This window comes from Sus scrofa, unplaced genomic scaffold (assembly GCF_054392235.1).
Source record: "Sus scrofa isolate SSC_HxYL_T2T_F1_AM1 unplaced genomic scaffold, Sscrofa_HxYL_maternal_Yorkshire_Landrace_v2.0 dam_40, whole genome shotgun sequence".
In the NCBI taxonomy this organism is placed as follows: domain Eukaryota; kingdom Metazoa; phylum Chordata; class Mammalia; order Artiodactyla; family Suidae; genus Sus; species Sus scrofa.
In genome coordinates, this window is record NW_028146964.1 from 120,562 (window position 1) to 130,889 (window position 10,328).

The following is a 10,328-nucleotide window of genomic DNA, read 5'->3' on the forward strand; positions in this document are numbered from 1 at the left end:
TGGTTCAGGTGATCCCGAGGCAGCCTTTGTTTGTTTGTTTGCTTGTTTGTTTGCTTGTTTGTGGATCTGGGCTGCTGGGGCCAGTGGGGGTCTTGGGTGAGCTTCAAGGACCTGTCGGGCCACGAGGGATGTGCGGGTGTGGTGTGGGTGGAGAGCACAGGTGGGCAGCAGGCCCTGCGGGGGAGCGGGCCTGGCGGGGAGGGCAGGAGGCACGGACCGGCCCGTGAGGGACGCGGCGGCGGCGGCGGCGGCGGCGGCGGCGGCGGTGGGGGGCGCTGCGGTGGCGGCGCTTAGGGCAGGTGGCGGCCGCTGTGGGTCGGTGGCTTGAGGCAAGAGAGAGCATTGCGAGGTGCGAGAGTGTGGGTGAGGGTTGCGGGGGGCGCGTGGGAGCGCGTGTGTGAGTGGGGGTGCGGGGCGCGGGAGGTGGGCTCGGGAGAGGCAGGCGAAGGCAGCGGGCGAGCCGGGGCAAAAGGCGAGGCGAAAGGGCCCGGGGCGGGCCGGGGAGGCGAGCGGGAGCGCAAAACAAGTGGCCGCACCTGCGGCATATGGAGGTTCCCAGGCTAGGGGTCGAGCCACAGCCACTGTAGAAGCAACGCCGAGTAGTTATGTTGTGAGCCACACGGGAAGTCCGAGTTCTCGGCTGCCGAGAGGCGCTCAAATGGAGCCGGGCGGCTGACGTCACGGGCGTCGGCGCGGCGGCCGGGTGGGAGCGAGCGCCACCTGGTGGGCTGCCGGGGGATGGGAGCGCCGCGCGTTGCTGGAGGGGAGGGGAGTGGGGGGGGGTGTCCCGGCGTCCGGGGGGGCGGGGGGGTGGGGTGGGGTGGGGGCGGAGGGGTGGAGGGGGTGAGGGCGCGGGGGTGTGTCCCGGGGGTCGGGGGGGAGTGTGTGTGTGTGTGGGTGGGTGGGGGGATGTCCCGGGGGTCTGGGCTGGCGCTCGGGGGCTTCGGGACAGTGTGGAGCGGTGTGGGGACAGTGCCTCAGGGCCGCACGCTGGGATCGCCCCGCCCTGCCCTGGGGCCTGGCCGGCCTGGCCCTTGGCCTCCGCGGCTCCCCGGCTCCCGGGCCTCCCCTTCCGCCCCTGTGCAGGGGCACTCGTGTCCTGGAGGGACGGCGACCACCGGCTGCCCTGCCTGCCCAGTCCTCGGCCGTACTCAGCCCACGGCGGGCTCCTGGAGAGCCCTGGGCCGGGCCCCCCTCGGTAGTGCCAGGGAGGAAAACGGGGGCTGGTCTGCAGGGGCATTGGCCAGAGGCTGGCGACCACAACCACGGGGGTGGGGGGTGGGGGGGGCGGCGCGGGGTGGGGTGGGGTGGGGTGGGGTGGAGTGGGGGGGGAACCTCCCGGCATGGGGGGTGGGGGGCGGGCCCGGTGGCTGTCTGGGGCGGGAGAGCCGGGGCCCCGAGCACAGCAAGGAGCCGCACCGCCAGCCCAATGGACCCGGTCCCCTGCCGCCCACCCGGGGTCTAGAGGGAGGGTCAGGCCGGGCCCGAAGCCTGCTGGACGCTGCTCTGTCCGCCGCTGGACGCCCAGGACGGTCCCCCTCGCGGGCCATGCCATCACAGCAGCCCCCCGCCGAGGAGCGCCCCAGGCTCGCGAGAAGGAGCGCCCCGGGGGAAGCCGAGGCGCTCCAAGCAGGATGAGGCTACCGGGGGCCGGCTGAGGCCAGGGAGGGCCCGGTTCCCGCCGTTCCCTGGGCTGCTGGCAGGGGCTCCTGGGCGCAAGCCCACCCAAGGCCTTGGAGGAAGTCCCAGGGCTCGGCTGGGCTCGGAGGCCAAGGGGCAGCCGAAGGGAGGGTGCAGAGGCAGGCAGGGGCCGGCTCCCTCCACCCCCACCGGGCCTCCCAGGCCCAGGCAGGCGCCGGCCTCTCGGGTCCTCAGAGCCATGGGGGGCCACGGAGGACAGGACGCAGGGAGAGCAGCACCCCACCCCCGCGGAGAAGGACCTCGCCTCGGGGGGGGGCCCTGCGGCCAGGGCCCCGGGTCCAGGGCGGGTGGGCTGTGTGAGCGGCAGGCCCCACCAGCTGGCCCTCCCTGCCTCCGTCTGGGATCAGACGACCAGTGTCCACGGCAGCCCGCGGAGCCGAGCCCCGGAAGCTGGGGCCATGGCCCTCGGCCCCAGGCTTCACCGCAGGGCCGGCGGCTGGGCTTCGGCGGCCAGAGGGTGACAGGCCTGAGCCCCAAGCACGCGAACGCAGGAGAGGCAAGACCCGGCCGGCTCTGTCCCTGCCCCCCGAGGCCGCCTTGGACCTGGCGGCGGCGGCGGCGGCGGCGGCGGCGGCCGGACACGAGCCGGGTGGTCTCCTGGGGCAAGACAGACCTTCTCAGGCTGAGGGCCCAAGCAAGGCCCAGCACCAGCCGCCTCCGCGTCAGGAAGGACGGAGCGGACCAAGGCAGGCCCACCGCCTGCCTGGCGGGCACCGAAGGCTTCGCTGGGGTTTCCCGGACACAGGAAGGGAGGGACGCGGGTCCGGGGAGGGCCAGGGGTTCGGAGCCCACAGCTGAGGTCCCGCCCGCAGAGAGCCGCCGGGAGGCCCAAGGGCTGCGAGGGTGGGCCTGGGAGGCGGCCGGAGGAGTCGGCCCAGGCGGAAACAGGCTCTGGGCAGAGGTCGTGCCTGCAAGCCATGCTTCTCGTGGCACGTGGACCCTGCCAGCCTCCCACCCGCCTTGCCCTTGGATCCCTGTGGGCCGCCAGGGCCCTCGGGCACTGGGGGATCCGCGTGGCCCGGCACGTGGCCTCAAGGCCGTTCACAGAGAGGGGTCGCCGGGCCGCTGGGCCGGGGCTGGTGTGCGTGTGTGTGTGTGCGCGGGCGTGTGTCTGTGCGTGTGTGTCCGTGTGTGCGTGCGTGTGTGTGAAGTTCTGGGGCAACCCTGCGTCGGACAAGCCCTCTCTGCACCATTTGCCCACCGGCCTCGGCTCATCTCCTGTCTCTGTCTCGGTCTCTCGGTCAGCTTCTCGCCGTCTGTCCAAGGGCAAGCCGGGTGGGGGTGGGGGTGGGGGTGGGGGTGGGGGTGGGGGGTGGAGAGGGTGGTACGCAAGAGACAAGGAACCCACTGGAGAAGAAAGATGATCTCGGGCCGCGGTGGAGACGACGTCTGAGGGAGGGACCAGGGACCCCTATGGGTGGCTCGCAGGAGGGGCCCCTGGGTGGAGAACTGAAAGGCGAGCGGGTTGTGGCTCTGCCCAGCGCGGTCACCCACCAGGCAGCCTCTCTTGTCACCCTGCTGGTCCTCACGTCAGCATCCACGCGTGCTGATCTCTAGCGGAGGGCTGGCCAGGCCCCGGGACACCCACGCCCGCCAGCGTGCGTGCACGCGCGCGCGCACACACCCCGCCCACCCCACCCCCCCAAACACGCCCCTTCCCTCACCCCCACCAGGGGCAGTGACGGAGAGCTCTGTGATGGTGCCGCACGGGGAGGCCCCGTGAGGCCCCGGTGGCTGAAGGCCTCCCTCCTCGACAGAGCCAAGGGACCCACTCGCAGACATTTCCCCGCGCTGTACCGGCGGCTCCCCTGGCCCATCCATTCCACACAGCGCAGGTGGCATCCACAGAGCAGCCCAGAGGCCCATCCCCATCCATCCCAGGGCAGCCCCTTTCCCCCACCCCCACCCCCGCCCCCACCCGCCAAGCCCAAGTGTGTGCTCCTTGCCCACCATCCCCCCCGACACACACGCCCCCCCCCCAACACGCCCCTTCCCTCACCCCCACAAGGGGCAGTGACAGAGAGCTCTGTGATGGTGCCGCACGGGGAGGCCCCGTGAGGCCCCGGTGGCTGAAGGCCTCCCTCCTCGACAGAGTCTCAGCCAAGCAGCCCTACACGGGCCGGCCCACACAAAGACCGAAGCCGGCCTCCAAACAGCTCCATTTCACCGGGACCAAACTTTCCCGGAAGCAGACCCGGGCACCCCTCTGTCTGTCGCCGCACTACTCACCAGAGCCAAGATCTGGAAGCCACCTAAAGGTCCACTGACAGGTGAGTGCACTTCGAAGGCCCGGGGACATCCATGCGATGGCATCGCACACAGCCAGGAAAAAGCGGCAGAACGAGTGCCATCTGCCGCCGCGGGGCTGGAACGAGAGACCCTCATACTAAGCGAAGGAAGCCAGAAAGGCAAAGACAAGTGCCCTAGGACATCACCTGTTGGTGGACTCTAAACGCCGCAACGGATGGCGCTATCTAAACACCCACCCGCAGACTCCAGAAACCGACGGTGGGCAAGGAGCACACACTTGGGCTTGGCAGGTGGGGGAAAGGGGCTGCCCTGGGATGGATGGGGATGGGCCCCTGGGCTGCTCTGTGGATGCCACCTGCGCTGTGTGGAATGGATGGGCCACGGGAGCCGCCGGTACAGCGCGGGGAAATGTCTGCGAGTGGGTCCCTTGGCGGACCAAGACCCCTGGAAGAAACATTGGACATCAGCTCGACTTTAATCGTAAGAATCGACCTCCGACTCAAAGCAGACGGAGCCACTGCATTGCTGACCGCAGGAGGATTGAGGACGCACGCCCAGCGCCCTCAGCTGCGGGCTCCAAACCCGAGTCAGTTCCCTGTGCAGAAAGAGGCTATCCTCCCAGGCTTCAAGTCAGCGCCAGCGACCTGACGGGGCCGTCTCGGGCATGGGGTGCCACCGTCAGCCCCCCCGCCCCCAGCCCGCCAGCCTTTGCAAACAACGAAACCCAAACGATCCTCCCCGCGGGTTTTTCCAAGCTCTGGTTCAGGTGATCCCGAGGCAGCCTTTGTTTGTTTGTTTGCTTGTTTGTTTGCTTGTTTGTGGATCTGGGCTGCTGGGGCCAGTGGGGGTCTTGGGTGAGCTTCAAGGACCTGTCGGGCCACGAGGGATGTGCGGGTGTGGTGTGGGTGGAGAGCACAGGTGGGCAGCAGGCCCTGCGGGGGAGCGGGCCTGGCGGGGAGGGCAGGAGGCACGGACCGGCCCGTGAGGGACGCGGCGGCGGCGGCGGCGGCGGCGGCGGCGGCGGCGGTGGGGGGCGCTGCGGTGGCGGCGCTTAGGGCAGGTGGCGGCCGCTGTGGGTCGGTGGCTTGAGGCAAGAGAGAGCATTGCGAGGTGCGAGAGTGTGGGTGAGGGTTGCGGGGGGCGCGTGGGAGCGCGTGTGTGAGTGGGGGTGCGGGGCGCGGGAGGTGGGCTCGGGAGAGGCAGGCGAAGGCAGCGGGCGAGCCGGGGCAAAAGGCGAGGCGAAAGGGCCCGGGGCGGGCCGGGGAGGCGAGCGGGAGCGCAAAACAAGTGGCCGCACCTGCGGCATATGGAGGTTCCCAGGCTAGGGGTCGAGCCACAGCCACTGTAGAAGCAACGCCGAGTAGTTATGTTGTGAGCCACACGGGAAGTCCGAGTTCTCGGCTGCCGAGAGGCGCTCAAATGGAGCCGGGCGGCTGACGTCACGGGCGTCGGCGCGGCGGCCGGGTGGGAGCGAGCGCCACCTGGTGGGCTGCCGGGGGATGGGAGCGCCGCGCGTTGCTGGAGGGGAGGGGAGTGGGGGGGGGTGTCCCGGCGTCCGGGGGGGCGGGGGGGTGGGGTGGGGTGGGGGCGGAGGGGTGGAGGGGGTGAGGGCGCGGGGGTGTGTCCCGGGGGTCGGGGGGGGAGTGTGTGTGTGTGTGGGTGGGTGGGGGGATGTCCCGGGGGTCTGGGCTGGCGCTCGGGGGCTTCGGGACAGTGTGGAGCGGTGTGGGGACAGTGCCTCAGGGCCGCACGCTGGGATCGCCCCGCCCTGCCCTGGGGCCTGGCCGGCCTGGCCCTTGGCCTCCGCGGCTCCCCGGCTCCCGGGCCTCCCCTTCCGCCCCTGTGCAGGGGCACTCGTGTCCTGGAGGGACGGCGACCACCGGCTGCCCTGCCTGCCCAGTCCTCGGCCGTACTCAGCCCACGGCGGGCTCCTGGAGAGCCCTGGGCCGGGCCCCCCTCGGTAGTGCCAGGGAGGAAAACGGGGGCTGGTCTGCAGGGGCATTGGCCAGAGGCTGGCGACCACAACCACGGGGGTGGGGGGTGGGGGGGGCGGCGCGGGGTGGGGTGGGGTGGGGTGGGGTGGAGTGGGGGGGGAACCTCCCGGCATGGGGGGTGGGGGGCGGGCCCGGTGGCTGTCTGGGGCGGGAGAGCCGGGGCCCCGAGCACAGCAAGGAGCCGCACCGCCAGCCCAATGGACCCGGTCCCCTGCCGCCCACCCGGGGTCTAGAGGGAGGGTCAGGCCGGGCCCGAAGCCTGCTGGACGCTGCTCTGTCCGCCGCTGGACGCCCAGGACGGTCCCCCTCGCGGGCCATGCCATCACAGCAGCCCCCCGCCGAGGAGCGCCCCAGGCTCGCGAGAAGGAGCGCCCCGGGGGAAGCCGAGGCGCTCCAAGCAGGATGAGGCTACCGGGGGCCGGCTGAGGCCAGGGAGGGCCCGGTTCCCGCCGTTCCCTGGGCTGCTGGCAGGGGCTCCTGGGCGCAAGCCCACCCAAGGCCTTGGAGGAAGTCCCAGGGCTCGGCTGGGCTCGGAGGCCAAGGGGCAGCCGAAGGGAGGGTGCAGAGGCAGGCAGGGGCCGGCTCCCTCCACCCCCACCGGGCCTCCCAGGCCCAGGCAGGCGCCGGCCTCTCGGGTCCTCAGAGCCATGGGGGGCCACGGAGGACAGGACGCAGGGAGAGCAGCACCCCACCCCCGCGGAGAAGGACCTCGCCTCGGGGGGGCCCTGCGGCCAGGGCCCCGGGTCCAGGGCGGGTGGGCTGTGTGAGCGGCAGGCCCCACCAGCTGGCCCTCCCTGCCTCCGTCTGGGATCAGACGACCAGTGTCCACGGCAGCCCGCGGAGCCGAGCCCCGGAAGCTGGGGCCATGGCCCTCGGCCCCAGGCTTCACCGCAGGGCCGGCGGCTGGGCTTCGGCGGCCAGAGGGTGACAGGCCTGAGCCCCAAGCACGCGAACGCAGGAGAGGCAAGACCCGGCCGGCTCTGTCCCTGCCCCCCGAGGCCGCCTTGGACCTGGCGGCGGCGGCGGCGGCGGCGGCCGGACACGAGCCGGGTGGTCTCCTGGGGCAAGACAGACCTTCTCAGGCTGAGGGCCCAAGCAAGGCCCAGCACCAGCCGCCTCCGCGTCAGGAAGGACGGAGCGGACCAAGGCAGGCCCACCGCCTGCCTGGCGGGCACCGAAGGCTTCGCTGGGGTTTCCCGGACACAGGAAGGGAGGGACGCGGGTCCGGGGAGGGCCAGGGGTTCGGAGCCCACAGCTGAGGTCCCGCCCGCAGAGAGCCGCCGGGAGGCCCAAGGGCTGCGAGGGTGGGCCTGGGAGGCGGCCGGAGGAGTCGGCCCAGGCGGAAACAGGCTCTGGGCAGAGGTCGTGCCTGCAAGCCATGCTTCTCGTGGCACGTGGACCCTGCCAGCCTCCCACCCGCCTTGCCCTTGGATCCCTGTGGGCCGCCAGGGCCCTCGGGCACTGGGGGATCCGCGTGGCCCGGCACGTGGCCTCAAGGCCGTTCACAGAGAGGGGTCGCCGGGCCGCTGGGCCGGGGCTGGTGTGCGTGTGTGTGTGTGCGCGGGCGTGTGTCTGTGCGTGTGTGTCCGTGTGTGCGTGCGTGTGTGTGAAGTTCTGGGGCAACCCTGCGTCGGACAAGCCCTCTCTGCACCATTTGCCCACCGGCCTCGGCTCATCTCCTGTCTCTGTCTCGGTCTCTCGGTCAGCTTCTCGCCGTCTGTCCAAGGGCAAGCCGGGTGGGGGTGGGGGTGGGGGTGGGGGTGGGGGGTGGAGAGGGTGGTACGCAAGAGACAAGGAACCCACTGGAGAAGAAAGATGATCTCGGGCCGCGGTGGAGACGACGTCTGAGGGAGGGACCAGGGACCCCTATGGGTGGCTCGCAGGAGGGGCCCCTGGGTGGAGAACTGAAAGGCGAGCGGGTTGTGGCTCTGCCCAGCGCGGTCACCCACCAGGCAGCCTCTCTTGTCACCCTGCTGGTCCTCACGTCAGCATCCACGCGTGCTGATCTCTAGCGGAGGGCTGGCCAGGCCCCGGGACACCCACGCCCGCCAGCGTGCGTGCACGCGCGCGCGCACACACCCCGCCCACCCCACCCCCCCAAACACGCCCCTTCCCTCACCCCCACCAGGGGCAGTGACGGAGAGCTCTGTGATGGTGCCGCACGGGGAGGCCCCGTGAGGCCCCGGTGGCTGAAGGCCTCCCTCCTCGACAGAGCCAAGGGACCCACTCGCAGACATTTCCCCGCGCTGTACCGGCGGCTCCCCTGGCCCATCCATTCCACACAGCGCAGGTGGCATCCACAGAGCAGCCCAGAGGCCCATCCCCATCCATCCCAGGGCAGCCCCTTTCCCCCACCCCCACCCCCGCCCCCACCCGCCAAGCCCAAGTGTGTGCTCCTTGCCCACCATCCCCCCCGACACACACGCCCCCCCCCCCAACACGCCCCTTCCCTCACCCCCACAAGGGGCAGTGACAGAGAGCTCTGTGATGGTGCCGCACGGGGAGGCCCCGTGAGGCCCCGGTGGCTGAAGGCCTCCCTCCTCGACAGAGTCTCAGCCAAGCAGCCCTACACGGGCCGGCCCACACAAAGACCGAAGCCGGCCTCCAAACAGCTCCATTTCACCGGGACCAAACTTTCCCGGAAGCAGACCCGGGCACCCCTCTGTCTGTCGCCGCACTACTCACCAGAGCCAAGATCTGGAAGCCACCTAAAGGTCCACTGACAGGTGAGTGCACTTCGAAGGCCCGGGGACATCCATGCGATGGCATCGCACACAGCCAGGAAAAAGCGGCAGAACGAGTGCCATCTGCCGCCGCGGGGCTGGAACGAGAGACCCTCATACTAAGCGAAGGAAGCCAGAAAGGCAAAGACAAGTGCCCTAGGACATCACCTGTTGGTGGACTCTAAACGCCGCAACGGATGGCGCTATCTAAACACCCACCCGCAGACTCCAGAAACCGACGGTGGGCAAGGAGCACACACTTGGGCTTGGCAGGTGGGGGAAAGGGGCTGCCCTGGGATGGATGGGGATGGGCCCCTGGGCTGCTCTGTGGATGCCACCTGCGCTGTGTGGAATGGATGGGCCACGGGAGCCGCCGGTACAGCGCGGGGAAATGTCTGCGAGTGGGTCCCTTGGCGGACCAAGACCCCTGGAAGAAACATTGGACATCAGCTCGACTTTAATCGTAAGAATCGACCTCCGACTCAAAGCAGACGGAGCCACTGCATTGCTGACCGCAGGAGGATTGAGGACGCACGCCCAGCGCCCTCAGCTGCGGGCTCCAAACCCGAGTCAGTTCCCTGTGCAGAAAGAGGCTATCCTCCCAGGCTTCAAGTCAGCGCCAGCGACCTGACGGGGCCGTCTCGGGCATGGGGTGCCACCGTCCGCCCCCCCGCCCCCAGCCCGCCAGCCTTTGCAAACAACGAAACCCAAACGATCCTCCCCGCGGGTTTTTCCAAGCTCTGGTTCAGGTGATCCCGAGGCAGCCTTTGTTTGTTTGTTTGCTTGTTTGTTTGCTTGTTTGTGGATCTGGGCTGCTGGGGCCAGTGGGGGTCTTGGGTGAGCTTCAAGGACCTGTCGGGCCACGAGGGATGTGCGGGTGTGGTGTGGGTGGAGAGCACAGGTGGGCAGCAGGCCCTGCGGGGGAGCGGGCCTGGCGGGGAGGGCAGGAGGCACGGACCGGCCCGTGAGGGACGCGGCGGCGGCGGCGGCGGCGGCGGCGGCGGCGGCGGTGGGGGGCGCTGCGGTGGCGGCGCTTAGGGCAGGTGGCGGCCGCTGTGGGTCGGTGGCTTGAGGCAAGAGAGAGCATTGCGAGGTGCGAGAGTGTGGGTGAGGGTTGCGGGGGGCGCGTGGGAGCGCGTGTGTGAGTGGGGGTGCGGGGCGCGGGAGGTGGGCTCGGGAGAGGCAGGCGAAGGCAGCGGGCGAGCCGGGGCAAAAGGCGAGGCGAAAGGGCCCGGGGCGGGCCGGGGAGGCGAGCGGGAGCGCAAAACAAGTGGCCGCACCTGCGGCATATGGAGGTTCCCAGGCTAGGGGTCGAGCCACAGCCACTGTAGAAGCAACGCCGAGTAGTTATGTTGTGAGCCACACGGGAAGTCCGAGTTCTCGGCTGCCGAGAGGCGCTCAAATGGAGCCGGGCGGCTGACGTCACGGGCGTCGGCGCGGCGGCCGGGTGGGAGCGAGCGCCACCTGGTGGGCTGCCGGGGGATGGGAGCGCCGCGCGTTGCTGGAGGGGAGGGGAGTGGGGGGGGGTGTCCCGGCGTCCGGGGGGGCGGGGGGGTGGGGTGGGGTGGGGGCGGAGGGGTGGAGGGGGTGAGGGCGCGGGGGTGTGTCCCGGGGGTCGGGGGGGGAGTGTGTGTGTGTGTGGGTGGGTGGGGGGATGTCC

General features: G+C 70.9%; 1 long non-coding RNA gene across 1 annotated transcript in view; it reads right to left on the minus strand.

The window, feature by feature from the left end:
- Nucleotides 1-10,092, minus strand: part of LOC146394319 (uncharacterized) — a 66,649-nt gene extending 56,557 nt beyond the window's left edge. Inside the window, exons 1-3 of the long non-coding RNA XR_014836250.1 lie at nt 9,949-10,092; nt 8,631-8,766; nt 3,931-4,066 (exon numbers count right to left, since the gene is read on the minus strand). This is a non-coding gene — a long non-coding RNA (uncharacterized LOC146394319). The remainder of the gene's footprint in view (nt 1-3,930; nt 4,067-8,630; nt 8,767-9,948) is intronic.
- Between the last annotated feature and the right edge of the window lie 236 nt (nt 10,093-10,328).